The 25,985-nt window shown below is 48.8% G+C and overlaps 1 pseudogene; it reads right to left on the reverse strand.

The window, feature by feature from the left end:
• Positions 1-15,364: 15,364 nt before the first annotated feature.
• LOC119923890 lies at positions 15,365-25,198 on the reverse strand (annotated as a pseudogene).
• Between the last annotated feature and the right edge of the window lie 787 nt (positions 25,199-25,985).

The raw sequence follows: 25,985 nt of genomic DNA on the forward strand, positions 1-25,985 counted from the left end.
TAATAATAATAATAATAATAATAATAATAATAATAATAATAATGATAATGCCATTTGTTAAGCGCTTACTATGTGCAAAGCACTATTCTAAGCACTGGGGGGGATACAAGATGATCACGTTGTCCCATGTGGGGCTCACAGTCCATCCCCATTTTCCAGATGAGGTAACCGAGGCTCAGAGAAGTGAGGTGACTTGCCCAAAGTCACACAGCTGATAAGTGGCGATAACCCAGTGCTTTGTAGGGGGTAAAATAAGTTAACCGGTGTAAATTCATTCATTCATTCATTCAATCGCATTTATTGAGCGCTTACTGTGTGCAGAGCACTATACTTAGTGCTTGGGAAGTACAAGTTGACGCAGATAGGAAAAATTATTCAGAGACCTGAGTTCAGACAGAGCAGTAGAGGTGGGAAAGTTGACTGCTCGCCCACCCGCTCGCCTCACAAGAGGTACGAGGGATGAACAGCCCCGATTCCAGGCAATTCTTCCCTTTCCTTTGGTTCCCCATCCGAGCTACACAAAGGATTCCCACGCTCCGGGAAAATTTGGCAACCTTTTGTGAGGAGATGTTAGCAGGAGACACGGCCCACCCAGGATGGGGTCATCTCAGACAGGGCCTAGACGATTTTATTTGGTTAATATGCTTTGTTTTGTTGCCTGTCACCCCCTTCTAGACTGTGAGCCTGCTGTTGGGTAGGGACCGTATCTAGATGTTGCCAACTTGGACTTCCCAAGCGCTTAGTGCAGTGCTCTGCACACAGTAAGCGCTCAATAAATACGATTGAATGAATCAGTGTCCGCCCTCCTCGATTTACAGGATCTTCGGCCTATTCCTCACATAGCCTGTTATTAAGCCCTGCATATAATGGAGTCGGTTATGCTAAGCCTTTAGGGAAAATATAGTCAATGCTACTTCTGCTGGAGTACGCGTGGCTAGGGTGGACAACACTTCACACATAGTAAGCTCTTAATAAATGCCGTCATCATGATTATTATGTGCAGAGCACTGTCCTAAGCACTCGGGAGAGCACAAAACAAGAGAATAAGCACAAATGTTCCCTACCCAAAAAGAGATTGCAATCTAGGGAGGAAGGGCAGGGAGCATATCCACTAATTATGTTGTATTGTACTCTCCCAAGCCCTTAGTACAGTGTCTGACACATAGTAAGCCGTTATTGTAGTAAGCACTCATAACAGTATGGCTTAGTGGAAAGAACCGGGGCTTGGGAGTCAGTTCACTTCACTTCTCCGTGCCTCAGTTACCTCATCTGGAAAGCGGGGATTAAAACCGGGAGCCCCCCGTAGGACAACCTGATCACCTTGTAACCTCCCCAGTGCTTAGAACAGTGCTTTGCACATAGTAAGCGCTTAACAAATACCACTATTATTATTATTATTCTTAGTAAGTGCTCGATAAATACCATTGATTGATTGATTGCCCGTAACAGGTTTACAGTCTAGACGGTGGGAAACGCAGTGTTCTGCACACAGTAAGTGCTCAATAAAAACCTTTGATTGATTTATATTTATATTTACATAAATGTTATTCTCCCCTGTATTCATTCAATTCATTCATTCAATAGTATTTATTGAGCGCTTACTGTGTGCAGAGCACTGTACTAAGCACCCTCTAAACTGTAAGCTCATTGTGGGCAGGAAACGAGTCTACTTACTCTGTTGTATTGGACTCTCCCAAGCGATTAGTACAGTGCTCTGCACACAGTAAGTGCTCACTATATTCCATTGATTGATTGATTGACTGATAATTGACTGAATACACAATCCTGGGTAATGTGGGTGAAAATATAATAATAATAATAATAATGGCATTTATTAAGCGCTTACTGTGTGCAAAGCACTGTTCTAAGAGCTGGGGTAGATACAAGGTAATCAAGTTGTCCCACGTGGGGCTCACAGACTTAATCCCCATTTTCCAGATGAGGGAACCGAGGCTCAGAGAAGTTGAGTGACTTGCCCAAAGTCACACAGCTGACAAGTGGCAGAGCCGGGATTTGAATATCATTGATAGAATTGTTCCTGAGGCATAATCGATCCCCGCTGAAACTGTTCCGATTTCAGATGTTACTTCCTGGGTCACTCGTGGAGCATACGTTGCCTACTTGTACTTCCCAAGCGCTTAGTACAGTGCTTTGCACACAGTAAGCGCTCAATAAATATGACTGAATGAATGAGTGAATAAGACTGAGAAGCAGCGTGGCTCAGTGGAAAGAGGCTGGGCTTTGGAGTCAGAGGTCATGGGTTCAAATCCCGACTCTGCCAATTTTCAGCTGTGTGACTGTGGGCAAGTCACTTGACCAAAACTGTGCCTCAGTTCCCTCATCTGTAAAATGGAGATTAAGATTGTGAGCCCCACATGGTACAACCTGATCACCTTGTATCCCCCCAGCGCTTAGAACAGCGCTTTGCACATAGTAAGCACTTAACAAATGCCATTATTATTATTATTATTAGAGGGGACATGGGACAACCTGATCACCTTGTATCCCCCCCAGCGCTTAGAACAGCGCTTTGAACATAGTAAGCGCCTAATAAATGCCATCATTCATTCATTCAATCGTATTTATTGAGCACTTACTGGGTGCAGAGCACTGTACCAATAAATGAATGACAGCTATGGGAATAAGTGATGTGGAAGAGAGGGTGGAATGAATGAAGGCTGCAAATCCAACTGCAACGATGACGCAGAAGGGAGTGGGAGAAGAAGGTTTAATCAGCGAAGGCCTCTTGGAGGGGAGGTGTCTTCAGAATGGTTTGGAAGGTGGAGAGGATCATTGTCGGACACGAAGAGGGATGGCATTCCAGGCCAGAGGCAGGACCTGGGCGAGGGGACATGGAGAGGTCGAGGTCCAGTGAGTAATCGGGCATTAGAGGAGCAGAGTGCGTTGGCAATGTTTTAATAGGAAAACAGGGGCAAGGTGCTTTAGAAAGGATTTGCTTGTAACCACCCTAGCACTTAGTAAAGTGCCTGGCACACAGTAAGCGCTTAATAATAATAATAATAATGGCATTTATTAAGCGCTTACTATGTGCAAAGCACTGGGGAGGTTACAAGGTGATCAGGTCGGGCTCACGGTCTTCATCCCCATTTGACAGATGAGGTCACTGAGGCCCAGAGAAGTGAATGACTTGCCCAAAGTCACACAGCTGACAATTGGCAGAGCCGGGATTTGAACTCGTGAGCGGTCCCGTCTCTATATGTTGCCAACTTGTACTCCCCAAGCGCTTAGTCCAGTGCTCTGCACACAGTAAGCGCTCAATAAATACGATTGAATGAATGAATGAATGACCTTCGACTCCAAAGCCCGGGCTCTTTTCGCTGAGCCCGCTGCTTCTCGGAAGCAGCAAATAACAAATACAATTATTATCGTTATCATCCCAAACTAAGCTCCCTTTTTCCTCAGCTCCCCCGCACTCCCCGTCACCCCAACTCACTCCCTTTCCTCTATCCCCTCCCAGCCCAACACCATTTGTGTGTATATGTACATATCTCCAATTCTATGTATTTATATTAATCAATCAATCAATCAATCAATCGTATTTATTGAGCGCTTACTGTGTGCAGAGCACTGTACTAAGCGTTTGGGAAGTACAAGTTGGCAACCTATAGAGACGGTCCCTACCCAACAGTGGTCTCACAGTCTAGAAGTGGGCTCACAGTCTAGTGCCTGTTACTTGTTTTGATGTCTGTCTCCCCCTTCTATTCATTCATTCATTCATTCAATCGTATTTATTGAGCGCTTACTGTGTGCAGAGCACTGTACTAAGCGCTTGGGAAGTACAAGTTAGCAACATAACTTCTAGACTGTAAGCCCAGTGTGGGCAGGGATTGTCTCTCTTTAGTGCTGATTTGTACTTTCCAAGTGCTTAGTACAGTGCTCTGCACACAGTAAGTGCTCAATAAATACGATGAATCAAAGAATGAATGAATATCATTATTATTATTAATCCCAGCTCCACCACCTCTCTGTTCAGTGACGCGAAATCTATCATTAATTATCTTTTTTAATGGTGTCTGTTTAACATTTACTATGTGCCAAGCACTGCATTAAACTCTGGGTTAGGGACAAGTTAATCAGGAGACACAGTTCCTTTCCCCTACGGGGCTCCCAGTCTTAATCCCCATCAAGCGCTTAGTACAGTGCTCAGCACACAGTAAGCGCTCAATAAATATGATTGATTGATTGATTTTACAGACGAGGCAACTGAGGCACAGAGAGGAGGAGTGACTTGCCGAAGATCGCACAGCAGAAAAGTGGCAGATCAGCTCCTTTCGCTGCCCAGGCCCGGGCTCTACCCACTAGGCCGTGCTTCCTCTCTTTTCCCATCACTTTGTACTCTACTTGAAACCTAGTAAGCACTTTGGTAGCATTAAAATAATTGAGGTTATAGTCTTTCCCTCTAGTTCCTGTTTTCTCCCTGGGCAACTGTGACCCAAAGCTGTTCTCTCTGGTGCTCTAATGGCCTCTGATTGTGGCCCACGTCCTGTAGCAATGATTCCTGGGTAATATTCCTCCTCTAGACCCCTTCCCCCTGGCTGTCCTGTCTTTGTGGGTCCACCACTAGCCCCACGGCCGCCTCTCACCATCCTCTGACCACTCCACCCTTGGTCTCCGGGATCTGCCCATTGCCCTCCTCCGTCTTCTCTGTCTCTCCCGTCGTCCCCTCTGAGGCCCGTGGCTTCCGGTCCCGGTGCATTGTTGGGGATTGGGAAGGCAATCAATCAATCGATCAGTCGATGGGCTTTTATTGAACACTTACCGTTTGCAGAGCACTGTACTAAGCACTTGAGAGGGTATAACGCAAAGGAGTTGGTAGACATGATACCCGCCCTCAAGAAGCTTACGGTCTACAGGGGGAGACGTATATTAAAGTCAATCAGGGTGAAGGGAAATAGCAGTTCACAAGACTATTTCTACGACTATCTTGGGGCTGGGGGAGTAACGGACTGCTTAAGGGGTACACAGCCAATTTCAGAGTAGACGCAGAGGGGAGACCGGACGAGAGAGATGGGTTTCAGCCACATATTTTCCTCAAGGCGGCCTTTATGTTCCGGCTCCTTAGGCTGTAGATGAGGAGGTTCAGAGTGGGGGGCACCACGGTGTAAAACACGGACACCAGCAGGTCCAGGGCCTCGGGGGAGTCTGACACGGACTTGACGTGGGCGAATATTCCGGTCGAGAGAAAAAGGGTGACGACGGCGAGGTGGGGCAAGCAGGTGGAGAAGGCTTTGGCCCGACTCTCGGTGGACGGGAACTTCAGCATGGCCGAGAAGATGCGCACGTAGGAGACGACGATGGAAACGAAGGAGACAAAACCAAATCCGATACCCGTGACCACGGTGACGTCAACGACAACGTGCGTTTCCGTACAGGAGATCTTCAGTAAGGAGGGCGCGTCGCAGAAGAACTGCTGGAACACGCTGGACTCGCAGAAGCTTAAGGTGAACGTCCCGGCGGAGTACATCGTCCCGAAGAGCCCCCCCTGAGCCAGGAGGCGGCCGCCATCTTCCCACAGGCCCCTTGGTCCATGATGAGGCTGTAGCGCAGGGGGAGGCAGATGGCCGCGTAGCGGTAGTAGGACATCACCGTGAGGAAGGACATCTCCAAAGCGACAAACAGATCCACTAAAAAGACCTGGGTAACACAGTTTCTGAAATAGATGGATCTGTTGTTGACCAGGGCATCGAGGTTGGATTTGGGGACGGTGACGGAGATGTAGCAGAGGTTGACGACGGACAGGTTCCTGAGGAAGAAGTACATGGGGGTGTGGAGGCGCCGGTCAAGAAGGGTGACGGCGACGATGAGGAGGTTCCCCGTCAGGGCCGCCAGGTAAACCAGGAGGAACAGCGCGGCCTGGGCCAGCTGCAGCTCCCGGACCTCTGAGAATCCCAGGAGCAGGAATTCCATCACAACTGTGTGATTGACCATGTGGTCTGAGGACTGCCTGAGGGTACCAAGAAAGCAATTGAGTATTCACTCTTCCCCTGTTCCTCCCCCTCCTCCTTCCCTCACCCCCAACGATCTGGCCTCCTACTTCATCAGTAAAATTAACTCCATCAGGTCTGAGCTCCCCAAAGTCACTCCTCCCCCTTCTCCAACCCCCCGGCTCTCAACCCTCTCCGCTACACTCCCATCCTTCCCAGCGGTATCCTCAGATGAGATCTCCTCCCTCCTCTCAAGTGCTACTCCGGCCATCTGTGCTCCTGACCCCATTCCCTCTCATCTTATGAAATCTCTCACCCCGTCTCTCCTCCCCTCCTTAACTTCCATCTTCAACCGCTCACTCTCCACTGGTTCCTTCCCCTCTGCCTTCAAACATGTTCACGTCTCCCCCATTCTGAAAAATAGTCTCTTGACCCCACCTCCCCTTCTAGTTATAGCTCTATCTCCCTCCTACCATTCCTTTCCAAACTCCTCGAACGAGTCGTCTACACCCGCTTCCTCCAATTCGTCAATGCCAAATCTCTCTTCGACCCCCTCCAATCTGGCTTCCGTCCCCCACATTCCACCGAAACCGCCCTCTCAGAGGTCACCAATGACCTCCTGCTTGCCAAACCCAACGGCTCCTACTCTATACTAATCCTCCTCGACCTCTCAGCTGCCTTCGACACTGTAGCCCACCCCCTTCTCCTCAACACGCTATCCGACCTTGGCTTCACAGACTCCGTCCTCTCCCGGTTCTCCTCATCTCTCCGGCCGTTCATTCTCAGTCTCCTTCGCGGGCTACTCCTCCCCCTCCCCCATCCCCTTACTGTAAGGGTTCCTCAAAGGTCAGTTCTCCGTCCCCTTCTCTTCTCTGTCTACACTCACTCCCTCAGTCACCTCATTCGCTCCGACGGCTTCAACTATTATCTCTACGCTGATGACACCCAAATCTCCACCTCTGTCCCTGCTCTCTCTCCCTCCCTTCAGGCTCGTGTCTCCTCCTGCCTTCAAGACATCTCCATCTGGATGTCTGCCTGCCATCTAAAACTCAATTATGTCCAAGACTGAACTCCTTATCTTCCCTCCCAAACCCTGCCCTCTCCCTGACTTTCCCATCACTGTGAACGGCACTACCATCCTTCCCGTCTCACGAGCCCGCAAACTCGGTGTCATCCTCGACTCCGCTCTCTCGTTCACCTCTCACATCCGATCGGTCACCAAAAACTGCCGCTCTCACCTCCCCAACATCGCCAAGATCCGCCCTTTCCTCTCCGTCCAAACCGCTGCCCTGCTGGTTCAATCTCTCATCCTATCCCGACTGGATGACTGCATCGGCCTCCTCTCCGATCTCCCATCCTCCTGTCTCTCCCCACTTCAGTCTATACTTCACGCCGCTGCCCGGATCATCTCTGTGCAGAAACGCTCTGGGCATGTTACTCTCTCTTCAAAAATCTCCAGTGGCTACCAATCAACCTAGGCATCAGGCAAAAACTCCTCACTCAGATCAAGGCTGTCCATCACCTCACCCCCTCTCACCTCACCTCCCTTCTCTCCTTCTCCAGCCCAGCCCGCACCCTCCGCTCCTCTGCCGTTCACCTCCTCACTGTGCCTCGTTCTCTCCCGTCCCGCCGTCGACTCCCGGCCCACATCCTCCCCCGGCCCGGAATGCCCTCCCTCCGCACATCTGCCAAACTAGTTTTCTTCCTCCCTTCAAAGCCCTACTGAGAGCTCACCTCCTCCAGGAGGCCTTCCCAGACTGAGCCCCCTTTTTCCTCTCCTCCTCCCCATCCCCCCGCCCTACCTCCTTCCCCTCCCCACAGCACCTGTATATATGTTTGTACAGATTTATCACTCTAACTTGTACATATTTACTATTCTATTTATTTTATTTTGTTAATATGTTTTATTTTGTTGTCTGTCTTCCCCCGTCTAGACTGTGAGCCCGCTGTTGGGTAGGGACCGTCTCTATATGTTGCCAACTTGTACTTCCCAAGCGCTTAGTCCGGTGCTCTGCACACAGTAAGCGCTCAATAAATACGATTGATTGATTGAATGAATGAATCACTCCGAGTAAAACATAGGACAAGTGAAATTGTTAGGTTGCTTCGGACCTCTCGGGTTCCTCTTTCTTCTGCCTCTGGCCTGGACTGAAGACAAGCACTCAAACCGATTTATTCTCCCGGGGACGTTTCCTTTTCTTTAATGTTTTTGAGGATTGAAATACTGCAACTCCTCTTATTTATCTAGCCACACTAGCTTATCTGCCCTGGAAGCTCTCTCGCTTCATGTCTGGCAGATGCCCACTCTCCTCTCCCCAATAAACACGAAGCGGCAGGGTGACTAAAATACAGGCAGATGCAGAGAAACAGAGGCAGGGAGACCGAAGCACAGAGACCAAACAAAATTCAAGGAGATATCTAGCCCAAGAGACGGAGGTTTAATTCTAGCTCTGCCACCAGCTTGCAGTGTGACCTGCTGTGAGACCTTGGGCCAGTCACATAACTCCTCTGGCCCCAGTTCCTTCATTCGCAAATAGCGGTAAATTAGTTTTTCTCCCTGCTACATAAACTGCGAGCTCCATGTGGGAAAGGGTCTATGTACAATCTGATTATTCGAGAAGCAGCGTGGCTTGGGAGTCAGAGGTCGCGGATTCTAATCCCGTCTCTGCCACTTGTCTTCTGTGTGACCTTGGGCGAGCCACTTCTCTGTGCCTCAGTTCCCTCATCTATAAAATGGGGATTAAGACTGCGAGCCCCAAGTGGAACAACCTGATTACCCTGTAATAATAATGATAATAATTATAATAGTGATGGCATTTGTTTAGCGCTTACTAGGAGAAGCAGCGTGGCTCAGTGGAAAGAGCACGGGTTTTGGAGTCAGAGGTCATGGGTTCTAATCTCGGCTCCAGCGCCTGTCAGCCGTGTGACCTTGGGCAAGTCACTTAGCGTCTCTGGGCCTCAGTTAGTTCATCTGTAAAATGGGGATGAAGACAGACAACCTGATCACCTTGTATCCTCCCCAGCGCTTAGAACAGTGTTTCGCTCAGAGTAAGCGCTTAACAAGTGTCACCGTTATCATTATGACTGTTACTACTAATGCTGTTGCTACTTCGACTAATGACCTGCAGAGAGAGAAAAACAGAAGGCCCAAGACAAGAAACTCAAAGAAATATAAATCGAACGCTCTAGAAACCCAGAAAAATTGAGAAGGGTAGAGGCATTAAGACAGAGCAATGGAGGAGAAGAGTGAAGTTTGAGACAGAACCAAAGGCAGAAAGAACAAGATCATCAGAAAGGCGATGATGCTCACTAACTACATCAGTTAGTTGGACGGTGAACAACAGTGATCCTGAAATGGTCTCAGAGTTCGACTTTGTGATAACTAATTCTTATCCAGCGCTTAGAACAGTGCTTTGCACATAGTAAGCGCTTAACAAATACCAACATTATTATTATTATTATTATTATCTAAACTTCCCAATCTTGATCAATGGCAGTCCGGTCGCTAACACTGCCAGTTTCCCGGTGACTTTCAAGTTCCAAACCAAATTTTCCTTCACATAATAACCTTCAAAAAATGAGCATTTTCCATCAACACCTGTCCACATGTTCTGTTTTGTTGTCTGTCTCCCCCTTCTAGACTGTGAGCCCGCTGTTGGGTAGGGACCGTCTCGCTATGTTGCCGATTTGGACTTCCCAAGAGCATAGTACAATGAGCGCTCACTAAATACGATTGAATGAATGAATGAAATCAGACCTCTCGGATTCCTCTTCCTCTGCCTCTGGCCTGGAATGAAGACAAGCACTCAAGCCGATTTATTGTCCGGGGAACGCTCCCTGTTCTTAAATGTTTTTGAGGATGGAGATACTGCAACTCCTCTTATTTATCTAGTCACACTAGCCTATCTGCCCTGGAAGCCCTCTCGATTAATGTCTGGCAGACCCCCACTCTCCTCTCCCCAATAAACACGAAGTGGCAGGGTGACTAAAAAACAGGCAGATGCAGAGAAACAGAGGCAGGGAGACCGAAGCACAGAAACCAAACAAAATTCAAGGAGATATCTAGCCCAGGAGACAGAGTTTTAATTATAGCTCCACCAGCTTGCAGTGTGACCTGCAGTGAGACCTTGGGCCAGTCACATAACTCCTCTGGCCTCAATTCCTTCATTTGCAAGTAGTGATGAATGACTTTTTCTCCCTGCTACGTAAACCGCGAGCCCCACGTGGGAGAGGGCCTATTAGAGAAGCAGCGTGGCTTAATGGAAAGAGCCCGGGGTTGGGAGTCAGAGGTCATCATCATCATCATCAATCGTATTTATTGAGCGCTTACTGTGTGCAGAGCACTGTACGAAGCGCTTGGGAATTACAAGTTGGCAACATATAGAGACAGTCCCTACCCAACAGTGGACTCACAGTCTAAAAGGGGGAGACAGAGAACAAAACCAAACATAATAACAAAATAAAATAAATAGAATAGATATGTGCAAGTAAAATAAATAAATAAATAAATAGAGTAACAAATATGTACAAACATATATACATATATACATGTGCTGTGGGGAAGGGAAGAGGTAAGATGGGGGGGGTGGAGAGGGGGACGAGGGGGAGAGGAAGGAAGGGGCTCAGTCTGGGAAGGCCTCCTGGAGGAGGTGAGCTCTCAGTAGGGCCTTGAAAGGAAGAAGAGAGCTAGCTTGGCGAATGGGCAGAGGGAGGGCATTCCAGGCCCGGGGGATGACGTGGGCCGGGGGTTGATGGCGGGACAGGCAAGAACGAGGTACGGTGAGGAGATTAGCGGCAGAGGAGCGGAGGGTGCGGGGTGGGCTGTAGAAGGAGAAAAGGGAGGTGAGGTAGGAGGGGGCGAGGTGATGGAGAGCCTTGAAGCCCAGGGTGAGGAGTTTCTGCCTGATGCGCAGATTGATTGGTAGCCACTGGAGATTTTTGAGGAGGGGAGTAACATGCCCAGAGCGTTTCTGGACAAAGACAAACCGGGCAGCAGCATGACGTATGGAGGTCGTGGGTTCTAATCCCGCCTCCGCCATTTGTCTGCTGTGTGAACTTGGGCAAGTCATTTCGCTTCTTTGTGCCTCGGTTACCTCATCTGTAAAGTGGGGATTAAGACTGTGAGCCCCACATGGAACAACCTGATTACCTTGTATCTCCCCCAGTGCTTAGAACAGTGCTTGATATATAGAAAGCGCTTAACAAATACCATTATTATTGTTATCTTGTATCTCCCCCAGCGCTTAGAACAGTACTAGGCACGTACTAAGTGCTTCACAAGTATCAGTAAAAAAAAATATCGGGTCTACATTTTACTTGGAGTGTGAGCTCCGTGTGGGACACGGACTATTTCCAATCTTCTATCAACTCCAGCACTTAGAACAATTCCAGCGTTCAGTAAAATGCCTGGCACATAGTGAGCACATAACCAATGCCATAATTATTATTATTGTTATTATTATTGCAAAGCACTCACTAAGTGCTTAACAGTACCTATAAAAAAATACCTGTTGTCCCTCCAATTTAGACTGGGAGCCCCCCCAGTGCTTAGAACAGTGCTTGACATATAGTAAGCGCTTAAGAAATACCATTATTATTATTATTATCTTGTATCTCCCCCAGCGCTTAGAACAGTACTAGGCACGTACTAAGTGCTTCACAAGTATCAATAAAAAAATAACGGGTCTCCATTTTACTTGGAGTGTGAGCTCCGTGTGCGACACGGGCTATTTCCAATCTTCTATCAACTCCAGCACTTAGAACAATTCCAGCGTTCAGTAAAGTGCCTGGCACATAGTAAGCGCATAACCAATGCCATAATAATTATTATTTTTATTATTATTACAAAGCACTCACCAAGTGCTTAACAGTACCTATAAAAATACCTCCTCTCCCTCCAATTTAGACTGGGAGCCCCTTGTGGGACGTGGAGTCTGTCCAATCTTGTATCTAGCCCGGATTCTAGCCCTGTGCTTGGAATATAGTAAGCACTTACCAAGCTAGAGGATGACAAGGAGCAGGCACGAACTCACACGAACAATGAAGCAGCTGAAGGTCACTGAAATGGATTTCCTGCCGCACGTTGGCACTTACCAATGGATGGAAACAGGCGATTTCTAGTCACATTTCTCCCAGACGTAAAAAAGCTTCCCTTTTTTTGTTGTTCAGCCCCTCCATCTCTGACGTTGTGGTCAGGGATCTTGTTTCCCAATTCTCTTATATTGCTTTATATAGTACAGAGCTCTGCCTACGGGAAGTAAATACGACTGATGGATTAATTAAAGTCCATCTCCCCCTCTAGACCGTATGCTCACTGTGGCCAGGGAACGTATCTCCCAACTCCTTTATATGGTACTCTCCCGAACGTTTAGTTCAATGCCCTGCACACAGTAAGCATTCAGTAAATCCCACTGACTGATTGCCGGTTGCACCCGGGAGGAGACATCACTCTCTTTTTGAGGAGTTCCCGAAAGATGGTGTCTTTCACTTTCTGCACTCCTCTCGAGCGGCAATTTATAATCCTTCCCACTTGGCCTCTCTTTTCCCTCGGGAGAAAGCAGGATTCCTCTTTTGTTTTGAGGGACTTCGTGACTGAAAGCCCCCAGAATCTACTGTGATTGAAAGAATGAATGAATGAACCATCCTGGCTTTTCCACGAGGATAATCAAGCTATTCTCCACCCCCCAGCGCTTCATATTTATAAATTATGACGTATATCGTAAATTATTTATTTAGATTAATGCCTGTCTCCCTCTCTCGAATTTTCGGTTCTTGTGGGTAGAGAAGGTGTCTACCAACTTTGTTATACTGCAGTGAAAACGGGAATAATAATAATGGTATTGGTTAAGCACTTACTATATGCCAAGTACTGTACTAAGCCCTGGAGTGGATACAGGCAAATTGGGTTGGACGCAGCCCCTGCCCCGCGTGGGACTCACAGTCTTCATCCCCGTTTTACAGAGGAAGGAACTGAGGCACAGGGAAGTGAAGTGACTTGCCCAAGTTTACACAGCAGACAGGTGGCAGAGCCAGGATTAGAACCCATGACCCCAGGCCCAGGTTCTATCCACTATGCTTAGAGAAGCGGCATGGTTCAGTGGAAAGAGCCCGGGCTTTGGAGTCAGAGGTCATGGGTTCAAATCGCAGCTCTGCCAATTGTCAGCTGTGTGACTTTGGGCAAGTCACTTAACTTCTCTGTGCCTACGTTGCATCATCTGTAAAATGGGAATTAAGACTGTGAGCCCCACATGGGACAACCTGATCTCTTTGTAACCTCTCCAGCGCTTAGAACAGTGCTTTGCATATAGTAAGCACTTAATAAATGCCAACATTATTATTATCATTATTATTATTATTATTATTATTATTATCATGCCGTGCTGCTTCTCTGGCATACCGTACTCTCTCAAGGGCTCAGTACAGTGCTCTGCACACAGTAAGCGCTCAATAAACACCACTGATGTTGACGATTGGTAATTGAAGGCCTTAAGTGGAGGAGGCTGGGATGATTTCTTTTTCCCAGTACCGTCTCATCGTAGATTCTAAGATGTATTCTCAGAGGCTACTTTTCTGTCATCTGGAATCATTTTTCTGATCAAGGGTCTCTTTTTGATTCCCTCCTTATGATCTAGAATCCTCCCTTAACAGACTCTTTCCTATGTCTGTGTTTCTATCCTCTTATTCACTGAAGAGAATAGTAATAATAATAATTGTGGCATTTGTTAAGCGCTCACTATGTGCCGAGCACTCTATAAGATTCAAGCTAATCAGGTCAGACAACAGCCTCCGTCTCTCGTGGGGCTCGCAGTCTTCACCCCATTTTCCAGGTGGGGAAACTGAACCGCAGAGAAGTGACTCGGCCAAGGTCGCAGAGCAGACAAGTGGTGGAGAGGGGATTAAAACCCAGGACCTCTGACTCTCAGGCCTGGGATCTTTCCGCTGGCTATTCTGCTTCTCCGTTTGGTGAGCACTACCAGAGCACTGTTCCAAGCCCTTGGAGAAAACACTACGCTATTTCAAGGGACTTGCAATCTTACGGGAGAGGCAGACACTCAAAGGAATTATAGACGGGAAGCAACAGAGTGTAAGGGTTTGGACATAATCCCTATGGGACTGGGGTCGGATAATAATAATAATAATAATGGCATTTATTAAGCCCTCACTATGTGCAAAGCACATGAGCAAAGCACTGTTCTAAGCGCCGGGATAGATACAAGGTAATCACGGTGTCCCACGTGGGGCTCACAGACTTAATCCCCATTTTCCAGATGAGGGTACTGAGACCCACAGAAGTGAGGTGACTTGCCCCAGGTCACACAGCTGATCAGTGGCGGAGCCGAGATTCAAACCCATGACCTCTGCCTCCAAAGCCCGGGCACTTTCCACTGAGCCACGCTGCAAGCACTCCATCGCAATATTTCCAAGCACTGGGAATCAATTCTGGGAGAGCAGCTGGATCCTAGAGAGAAGAAGGCTGGCCACTTAATGTTAAAATATTGCGCAGAAAGTGGTCCGGGACCATATTAGCCAATCGATCAAGCAGTGGTATTTATTGAGCGCTTACCGTGTGCAGAACGCTGTACTAAGCGCTTGGGACAGTACAATAGAGCAGAGTCGGTAGACACGTTCCCTGCCCACAGGGAGCTTACGGACTAGGGAAAGAGACAGAGATGAATATAAATAAATGAATTGTGGATATGGACATCAGTGCTGTGGGGCTGAGGGTACAAATCCAAGTGCGAGGGGGACGCGGAAGGGAGTGGGAGAGGAGGGATTGGTCAGGGAAGGCCTCTTGGAAGAAATCTGCCTTCAATAAGGCTGTGAAGGTGGGGAGAGTGATCTGTAGTGGACAAAAGATGGATCAGCTGAAAACGGAATGTCTTCTGATTCTGGATAAATAGCAGTTTAGTCAGGGTAGGATTTGGAATCTGGGAAGTCAAGGGAAGGGAGATAGGGATAGCGAAGAGTGGTCAAGACTGTAAGTTTCTTGTGGGAGGGGAACGTCTCTGCCAATTCTGTTGTGTTGCCCTCTCCCAAATGCCTAGTAATAATAATAATAATGATAATGGTATTTGTTAAGCGCTTTCTATGTGCAAAGCACTGTTCTAAGCGCTGGGGAGGTTACAAGGTGATCAGGTTGTCCCTCAGGGGGCTCAGAGTTTTAATGCCCATTTTACAGATGAGGGAAATGAGGCCCAGAGAAGTGAAGTGACTTGCCCAAAGTCACACAGCTGACAGTCGGCAGAGCCGGGATTTGAATTCCTGACCTCTGACTCCAAAGCCCGGGCTCTCTCCACTGAGCCACGCTGGGCACCGCACTGAGTAAGAGCTCAGTAAGTACCGCCGATTGACTGATCACCAGGGAAGGGGAAACGACAACACTTAGTTGGGGGGATTCGGAAACATTCTGGGAGCAAACGTCAGGTCAAAAAGAGGGGATCTTTATTCTGGAGGAACGTAAGCTCCCTCAGGACCCTCCCCAGGGAGGCTTTCATGTCCCGGTTCCTCAGGCTGTAGATGAGGGGGTTCAGTGCGGGGGGGCACCTTGGTGTAGAAAACGGACACCAGCAGGTCTAGGGTCAAGGGGGAGTCAGACGTGGGCTTGAGGTAGGCCATGGCACCGGTCGAGAGGAAGATGGTGACGACGACGAGGTGGGGCAGACAGGTGGAGAAGGCTTTGGCCCGGCCCTCGGAGGCCGGCATCCTCAGCACTGCCCGGAAGATGCGCACGTACGAGACGACGATGAGGACGAAGGAGATGAAAGCCAAGCCGAATGCCGTGGCTATGCTGACGTCGATGACGACATGCGTTTCGGAACAGGAGATCTTCAGTAGGGAAGGGATGTCGCAGAAGAGCTGCTAGACCAGGTTAGAGCCACAGAAGCTCAGATTTAACGTCCCGGCTGTGTACATCACCCCGAACAGGCCCCCGCCGAGCCAGGAGGCGGCCGCCATCTTCCCGCAGGCCCCTGGGTCCATGGTGACCCCGAAGCGCAGGGGGAGGCAGATGGCCGCGTAGCGGTCGTAGGACATTGCCGTGAGGAGGGACAGCTCCGAGAAAGCAAACGAAATCACTAAAACCCCCTGAGCCATGCAGCCCCATAGAGAGATGGCTCTGCCATTGATCAGGGAGTTGTGGACGGATTTGGGGACGGTGACAGAGATGAGGCAGAGGTCTAGGACGGACAGGTTCCTGAGGAAAAAGTACATGGGGGTGCGGAGGCGCCGGTCGAGCGCGGTGACGGCGACGATGAGGAGGTTCCCCGTCAGGGCCGCCAGGTAGACCAGGAGGAACAGCGCGGCCTGGACCAGCTGCAGCTCCCGGCCCTCCGAGAATCTCAGCAGGAGGAATTCCCTCACCTTGGTGGTGTTTCCCATCTGCACGGATTATCTGTGGATTTCCCATGGAGGCACAGAGAAGGAGCACGTTTACAGGAAGGAATCGGAAAAATCCCCATTTTGATTTTCAACTATCAGCGTCCCTCCGTTTTTGTTTCTGAAAGTCTGCATTTTCACTTTCACAGAGACCCAGGATGGGAAGGCAATGGCTTTGGAGCAATGAAAAAGGGGCTGGGGTCCTAATATTCCACCCACCCCTTTCTCTCACTCACATACACACACACTTTACAAAGATATTTTAATATTTTCTACCAACTCTGTTCCACTATACTCTGCCAACCCTGTTCTATTTCACTCTCCCAAGCACTTAACAACAACAACAATAATAATAATAATAATAATAATAATAATGGCATTTATTAAGCGCTTACTTTGTGCAAAGCATTGTTCTAAGTGCTGGAGAGGATACCAGGTGATCAGCCTGTCCCACATGAGGCTCACAGTCTTCATCCCCATTTTCCAGATGAGGGAACTGATGCCCAGAGAAGCGAAGTGACTTGCCCAAAGTCACACAACTGACAATTGGCGGATCCGGGATTTGAACCCATGACCTCTGACTCCTAAGCCCAGGCTCTTTCCACTCAGCTACGCTGCTTGGATCAATGGTATTTAGTGAGCACTTACTGCGCAGAGCACTGTACTAAGCACTCGGGACACTATAACCCTGTTGGTAGGAACTTTCCCTGCCCACATCGAGTTGTTAATAATCATAATAATAATAATAATGGCATTTATTAAGCGCTCACTATGTGCCAAGCACTGTTCTAAGCGCTGGGGAGGATACCAGGTGATCAGCTTGTCCCACATGGGGCTCACAGTCTTCATCCCCATTTTCCAGATGAGGGAACCGAGGCCCAAAGAAGTGAAGTGACTTGCCCAAAGTCACACAGCTGACAATTGGCGGAGCCGGGATTTGAACCCACGACCTCTGACTCCAAAGCCCGGGCTGTTTCCTCTGAGCCACGCTGCTTCACTTAGTTCAGTGCTCTGTGTACAGTAAGTGCGCAATAAATACTGTCGATGAATTGATTATTTCTGCAAACACCTTTTGGGTGTGTGTCATAACGGCACCCTGATATTATCATTCAATCGTACTTACTGAACGCTCACTGTGTGCCGATTGCTGTACTAAGCGCTTGGAAAGTACAATTCAGCAACAGAGAGAGACAATCCCTGCCCACACTGGGCTCACAGTCTAGAAATGAATGAATTACCCACGTTGCCTAATGTTTCTACAACATTAATGGTGTTTCCTGAGCGCTTTCTGCGTGCAGGGCACTGTACCGAGTGCTTGGGAGAGTACAACTGAACAGAGTTAGTGGAAACGTTCCCTGCCCACTGCGAATTTACAGTCTAGCAGAGGGGATGGACATTAATAGAAATATATCAATCAATCAATCGTATTTATTGAGTGCTTACTGTGTGCAGAGCACTGTACTAAGCGCTTGGGAAGTACAAGCTGGCAACATATAGAGATGGTCCCTACCCAACAGTGGGCTCACAATCTAGAAGGGCTCACAGTCACGAAGTTAAGCCCTTACTATGTGCCAAGCACTGTTCTAAGCGCTGGGGGGGGCGGGGGGACTACAAGGCGATCAGGTTGTCCCACGTGGGGCTCACAGTCTTAATCCCCATTTTACAGATGAGGTCACTGAGGCTCAGAGAAGTGAAGTGACTTGCCCAAGGTCACAAAGCAGACTTGGTGGAGCTGGGATTAGAACCCACCACCTCCGATTCCCAATCCCGGGCTCTTTCCACGGAGCCACGCTGCTTCTCTGATAGATTCTGTTATTCTTAGCCTCAGAGGCAGTCCAGTAGGGGAGCGCTCGATCGATGGTATTTACTGAGCACTTACCGGGTGCGGAGCACTGTACTAAGCCTTGGTGGGAGTACAGGAGAACAGAACTGGAAGAAACATTCCCGGCATTCCCGGCCCTCAGAGAGCTTCGTGACTAGTCTAGTCTCGGCTCCGTGGTCCTTTGTCCTTCCCTTGGGATCCTGGCAGCTTAGTTCTGACTGGTTTCAACTAGACGTTTGGAGTCCGCGCCTCCTAAAACTCCCAACTCTCTCCTTCGGGAGGTCAGTGTCTTTTCCACAGCGGCGGATTTTCCACCCACATCCCACGCCCGGCCTCTCATCTCACATCCATCCTTCCGGTTCCATCTTCTCTGCATTCCTGGCTTTTTATCTGGCCCCTCTTTACATCCCGGCCTCGCATTTTATATCTTCCAACCTGGTCGGAGTTTGGGAAGCAACGTGGACTACTGGAAAGCCTGGGAGTCAAGGATCTGGGTTCTAATCCCACTCCAAAACCTACCCTTTTGTGGGACGTATTTGTTAAGCGGTTACTAGGTGCCAGTCACTACACTAAGCGCTGGGGTAGATACAAGCTAATTAGGTTGGCCACAGTCCCTGTTCCACAAGAGGGTCACGGTCCTAATCCCCATTTTACAGATGAGGTAACTGAGGCACAGAGGAGTGAAGTGACTTGCTCAAAGTCACAAAGCATGGAGCTTGAATTAGGACCCTCGTGCTCTGAGGCCCGTGATCTTTCCGCTAGGGCACGTTGCTTCTCACACACGAACATATCCTTATATTATCTGTCATTCATTTTAATGTCTCCTTTTCACACTAGATTCTAAGCTTCTTAATAATAATAATAATAATAATGATGGCATTTATTGAGCGCTTACTATGTGCCAAGCACCGTTCTAAGCGCTGGGAAGGTTACAAGGCGATCAGGTTGTCCCACAGGGGGCTCACAGTCTTCACCCCCATTGTACAGAGGAGGGAACTGAGGCCCAGAGAAGTGAAGTGACTTGCCCAAAGTCACACAGCTGACAATTGGCAGAGCCGGTATTCGAACCCATGACCTCTGACTCCAGAGCCCGGGCTCTTTCCACTGAGCCATGCTGCCCTTATTCAGGGCAGGCATTGTGTCTATCCGCTAGAGGAGCAGCGTGGATAAAAGGAAAGAGCCCGGGGTTGTGGATTCTAATCCCGGCTCCGTCACTGCTGCCACGCAGCAGTCTGAAGCAGGATGAAGCCAGCATCCCTCCTTTCCCGGGCCGCATAAGAACATATTCTCATCCCTCCCTCCACGCCTAGGCCGTGAAGACCCAAACGGGGAATCTAATTTGGGTCTCATGGCATGAATTGTAGCAGTCCATTTCTCTGTATCGTCTGTACTTCCCAAGCGCTTAGTACAGTGCTCTGCACAAAGTAAGAGCTCAATAAATACGATTGAATGAATGAATGAATGAATGAGAAACATTCCCTGTTCATAATCAATCAATAGTACTTATTGAGCTCTTACTGGGTGCAGAGCTCTGTACTAAGCTCTTTAGAGAGTACACTACAACAGAGTTGGCAGACCTGGTATATATGTTTGTACAGATTTATTACTCTATTTATTTATTTCACTTGTACATATTTATTCTATTTATTTTATTTTGTTAATATGTTTTGTTTTGTTGTCTGTCTCCCCATTCTAGACTGTGAGCCTTGGGTAGGGACAATCTCTATATGTTGCCAACTTGTACTTCCCAAGCGCTTAGTACAGTGCTCTGCACACAGTAAGCGCTCAATAAATACGATTGAATGAATGAATGAATGAATAGAGGAGCAGCGTGGCTAAATGGAAAGAGCCCGGGGTTGTGGGTTCTAATCCCGGCTCCGTCACTGCTGCCACGCAGCAGTCTGAAGCAGGATGAAGCCAGCATCCCTCCTTTCACAGGCCGCATAAGAACATATTCTCATCACTCCCTCCACGCATAGGCCGTGAAGACCCAAACGGGGAATCTAATCTGGGGCTCGTGGCATGAATTGTAGCATTCCAGTTCTCTGTACCCAGTAAGTGCTCAATAACTACGATGGATGGATTGAGCGATTGACTTTGGCTCACCGGGGCGGTCCAGGGTTGGAGATGCTGAGTTCCTCCTCCTCGTCTCCTTATGCAGGTCTGTGGCCGGGACGGGAAAGAGCCCGACATTAAACCAGAGCTCCGGGCTCCTCGGAGACAGCAGCCCCCGTTCCGGTGGGACGCGGGGAGGGGGTTCCCCAGGAGGACCCTCCCCGGGATCGCCCCGAGAGGCTCGTTATCTGAAAGAATTTGGAGTCCCAGAGGTGACGTTATCTCCAACGTTCAGCAGGGCTCAGACTGTCCCACTAATTTTACCTCCCTCACTCACGAGAATGGCCATGGTGACCAATTCATTCAAATGTCGCCGTTTATTGCTTGCTGAGAGTAAAGCACTGTAGTAAGCGCTTGGGAGCGCACAATACAACAATAAACGGACATAGTCAACGCTCCCAATGAATGTATAACGTAGAGAAATTCCGATAACGAGCAAAACTCTGGCAAACTGCCTAGTTATGCGATCTTCCTCTGAGCTCTCACTCTCCCCACCTTCATAGCCTTATGTGGATCCTCTCCAAGAGGCCTTTCCTGACTGAGCCCTAATTTAATGATAATAACAATAACAATAACAATAACAATAATGATAATAATAATAATAATAATGATAATAATAATAATAATAATGGTATTTTTAAGCGCTTATTGTGTGCAAAGCACCGTTCTAAGCGTTGGAGATTTCCTTTTCTCCGACTCCCTTCCGCATCACCCTGGTACTTGGATTTGCCCACTTTATTCACCCCACCCTCTGCCCCACAGCACTTATATCCAAATCCGTAATTAATTTATTTATATTAACATCCGTCTCCCCCCACTAGATCATAAGCTCACTGTGGGCAGGGAACGGGTCGACCGGCTCTGCTGTAGTACACTCTCCCAAGGGCTCAGTGCAGTACTCGGCACACAGTAAGTGTTCGGTAAATATAATTGATTGACTGATTCATTCATTCAATTTTATTTATTCATTAAATCGTATTTATTGAGCGCTTCCTGTGGGCAGAGCACTGGACTAAGCGCTTGGGAAGTCCAAGTCGGCAAAATAGAGAGACGGTCGCTACCCCACAGCGGGATCACAGTCTAGAAGGGGAAGCAGGGGAAGCAGCATGGCTCAGTGGAAAGAGCGAGGGCTTGTGAGTCAGAGGTCCTGGGTTTGAATCCTGACTCTGCCACTTGTCAGCTGTGTGACCTGGGGGAAGCCACTTAACACCTCTGGGCCTCAGTTACCTCATCTGGAAAATGGGGATTAAGACCGTGAGCCCCAGGTGGGACAACCTGATCACTTTGTATCCCCCCCGAGCGCTTAGAACAGTGCTTTGCACATAGTAAGCGCTTAACAAATACCACCATTATTATTAGAAGGGGGAGACACACAACAAAACAAAACAAGGAGACGGGTGTCAAAGTCGTCAGAACAAATCGAATTAAAGCCAGATGCACATAAGTATGGAGTATGTGTGTAGAGCAAACGTGCATCTGGTTTTGTACTGGACGGTCTGGTTTCTGGCTGTTCTGTCTCCTGATCTTTTTCTTTGTCCAGAAACGCTCTGGGCATGTTACTCCCCTCCTCAAAAATCTCCAGTGGCTACCAATCAACCTACGCATCAGGCAGAAACTCCTCACCCGCGGCTTCAAGGCTCTCCATCACCTTGCCCCCTCCTAACTCACCTCCCTTCTCTCCTTCTCCAGCCCAGCCCGCACCCTCCGCTCCTCTGCTGCTAATCTCCTCACCATGCCTCGTTCTTGCAAGTCCCGCCGTCGACCCCCGGTCCACGTAATCCCCTTGGCCTGGAATACCTTCCTCTGCACATCCGCTAGACTGTGAGCCCACTGTTGGGTAGGGACTGTCTCTATATGTTGCCAATTTGTACTTCCCAAGCGCTTAGTACAGTGCTCTGCACATAGTAAGCGCTCAATAAATACAATTGATGATGATGATGATCCGCCAAGCTAGCTTTCTTCCTCCCTTCAAGGCCCTACTGAGAGCTCACCTCCTCCAGGAGGCCTTCCTCCACTGAGTCCCCTCCTTCCTCTCCTCCTCCATCCCCCTCTCCATCTCCCCCGCCTTACCACCTTCCCTTCCCCACAGCACCTGGTTATATGCATATATGTTTGTACAGATTTATTACTCTATTTATTTATCGATTTTACTTGTACATATCTATTCTATTTATTTTATTTTGTTAATATGTTTGGTTTTGTTCTCTGTCTCCCCCTTCTAGACTGTGAGCCTGCTGTTGGGTAGGGACCGTCTCTATATGTTGCCAACTTGTACTTCCCAAGCGCTTAGTACAGTGTTCTGCACACAGTCAGCGCTCAATAAATACGATTGATTGATTGATTGATCTGGGCCCAGGATCCACGAGTGACCCCAACGACCACCCTCGCAATTTCCCTGCCCCTTTATCTAACAGCATCAAAACCCCAGCGTCCATTTGGGTGCCACGGCTATTTGCTCTCCTAGTCTTCTCTTACAGTTCCAGCTCCCCTTACAAACCTCCTTTCCTCTTCTCCCACTCCCTTCTACATCACCTTGACTCGCTCCTTTTATTCATCCCCCCCGTCCCAGTCCCACGGCGCTTACGTCCATATCTGTCGTTTATTTATGTCTATTAATAAAATAATAATAACGGCATTCATTAAAAATAATAATAATAATAACAATAATAATGGCATTTATTAAGCGCTTACTATGTGCAAAGCACTGTTCTAAGCTCTGGGGAGGTTACAAGGTGATCAGGTTGTCCCACGGGGGCTCACAGTCTTAATACCCATTTTACAGATGAGGGAACTGAGGCACCGAGAAGTTAAGTGACTTGCCTTAAATCACCCAGCTGACAAGTGGCAGAGTCGGGATTCGAACCCATGGCCTCCGACTCCAAAGCCCGGGCTCTTTCCACTGAGACACACTGCTTGAGCCGAGCGCTGTTCTAAGCGCTGGGGAGGTTACAAGGTGATCCGGTTGTCCCACGGGGGGTTCCCAGTCTCCATCCCCATTTTCCAGAAGAGGTCACTGAGGCCCAGAGAAGTGCCCAAATTCACCCAGCTGACAGATGGCGGAGTCGGGACCTCCGACTCCAAAGCCCGGGCTCTTTCCACTGAGCCACGTCCGTCTACCCTAAGCTTGCTGTCGTCAGGGAATGTGTCCTTTGTATTGTTATATTGTACTCTCCCAGGCACTTAGTATAGTGCTCTGCACACAGGAAGCACTCAATTAATACGATTAATTGACTGACTGACTGATTATTGAAGGCCACCTCATTTTCACGCCATCTCAGTCCTGATCAAGGACTGCTCTTTGTCTAGTCCCAGTCAACCCTGATGTATTGGAGGAGCCTAGTGAAAACAGCACAGGGTTGAGAGTCAGAGGAGGACCTGGGTTCTAATCCCTGCTCCACCATGTACCTGCTGGGTGACCTTGAGCAAGTTACTTCACTTCTCTGGTCCTCAGTTACCTCATCTATGTAATGGAGATTAAGACAGTGAGACCCGTGTGGGACAAGGATTGGGTACTATTCATTCATTCGTTCAGTCGTATTTATTGAGCGCTTACTGCGTGAAGAGCACTGGACTAAGCGCTTGGGAAGTACTACAAACTGATCATCTCATATCTACCCTAGCGCTTAGTACAGTGCCCGTTACATAACGGGAACATATCTACCGATTCTGTTACACTGTACTCTCCCAATAGTTTAGTACAGGGCGCCGCACACAGTTAGCACTCGATTGATTGATTGATAATAATCGCTTTACAAATGCTACAAACAGATAGCCAATCTCCATGGCCACCATTCCCTGTAGACGGTTGGCATTATACGATCCATTCGGGCATGGTGGTCCTGGATAATAATAATGATGGCATTTATTAAGCACTTACTATGTGCAAAGCAGTGTTCTAAACGCTAGGGAGGTCACCAGGTGATCAGGTTGTCTCGTGGGGGGCCTCCCAGTCTTCATCCCCATTTTACAGATGAGGTAACTGAGGCCTATAGAAGTGAAGTGACTTGCCCAAAGTCACACAGCCGACAATTGGCGGAGCCGGGATTCATTCATTCATTCAATCGTATTTATTGAGCACTTACTGTGTGCAGAGCACTGTACTAAGCGCTTGGGAAGTATAAGTTGGCAACATATATGAGGAACCCATGGGATATAAACCCATGACCTCTGACTCCAAAGCCCAGACTCTTTCCACTAAGCTACGAGGTCTCAGCAACTGGACGACAATTTTTCTCCGGGGGAGACTCCAGGGTCACCAGCAGTTCCCACGTGAACGACCCCAAGGGGTGGGGACCCAGAATCTCCCAGGCTAGAAGGGCCTCTGACCTCGGGGAGAAGAAAGTTTGTAACCTTTGTAACCCCCCCCCAGCGCTTAGAACAGTGCTTTGCCCATAGTAAGTGCTTAATAAATGCCATCATTATAAGGTTCGACCGCCATTTTAGAGGCATTTCCCCGTTATCATTCTCCTCAGGGTGGTCTTCATGTCCCGGTTCCTCAGGCTGTAGATGAGGGGGTTGAGGGCGGGGGGCACCACGGTGTAAAACACGGACAACAGCAGGTCCAGGGCCAAGGGGGAGTCAGACGTGGGCTTGAAGTAGGTGAAGACCCAGTTCACTATGAATAAAGACAAGATGGCGAGGTGGGGCAGACAGGTGGAGAAAGCCTTGGCCCGGCCCTCGGGGCCGGCATCCTCAGCACGGCCCGGAAGATGCGTACGTACGAGACGATGATGTCGACGAAAGAGCAGAGACCCAGGAACATGCTGAAGCCCAGAATGGCGAGCTCGTCGATGGAGCGTCTGGAACAGGAGATCCGCACGAGGGAAGGGATGTCGCAGAAGAACTGCCGGGTGGCGTGGGTGTCACAGAAGAGGAGGGAGAAAGTCACGGCGGTGTGGATGACTCCGTTCAGCCCCCCGCCGAACCAGGAGCCGGCCGCCATCTTCCCGCAGGCCCCTCGGTCCATGATGACCTCGTAGCGCCGGGGGAGGCAGATGGTGGCATAGCGGTCGTGGGACATTGCCGTGAGGAGGAACAGCTCCGAGGTGGCAAACAGGACCACCAAGAAAACCTGGGTGGCACAGCCCAGGAAGGAGATGGATCTACGGTCGATCAGAGAGTTGTGGATGAATTTGGGGACGGTGACGGAGATGTAGCAGAGGTCGAGGACGGACAGGTTCCTGAGGAAGAAGTACATGGGGGTTTGGAGGCGCCGGTCGAGGACTGTGATGGCGACGATGAAGAGATTCCCCACCAGGGCCACCAGGTAGACCAGGAGTAACAGCACGGCGTGGACCTGCTGCAGCTCCCGGATCTCTGAGAATCCCAGGAGCAGTAATTCCCTCAGCGCCGTGTCTTTGACCATTTCTTCCTTGTGGGGAAATAGGAAATAGGGTCCTGTGGGATTGATGGAGGTGAAAATATTAAGTTATCCAAGCAGTGTGAGAAACATTGCTTGGCACATAGTAAGCCCTTAACAAATGCCATTATTATTATTATTATTATTATTATTATTCTCTGGACCCCAGTTACGTCAACTGCAAAATGAGGATTAAATCCTACTCTAGTAATAATACTATTATTATTATTAGTGACTAGAGCACAGGCTTGGGAATCAGAAGACCTAGGCTTTAATCCCGGTTCTGCCGTTCGTCTGTTGTGTAACTTTGGGCAAGTCACTTCCCTTCTCAGAGAAGCAGCGTGGCTCAGTTAAGAGCCCGGGCTGTTCC

Source organism: Tachyglossus aculeatus, unplaced genomic scaffold (genome assembly GCF_015852505.1).
Source record: "Tachyglossus aculeatus isolate mTacAcu1 unplaced genomic scaffold, mTacAcu1.pri scaffold_67_arrow_ctg1, whole genome shotgun sequence".
NCBI classification, from domain to species: domain Eukaryota; kingdom Metazoa; phylum Chordata; class Mammalia; order Monotremata; family Tachyglossidae; genus Tachyglossus; species Tachyglossus aculeatus.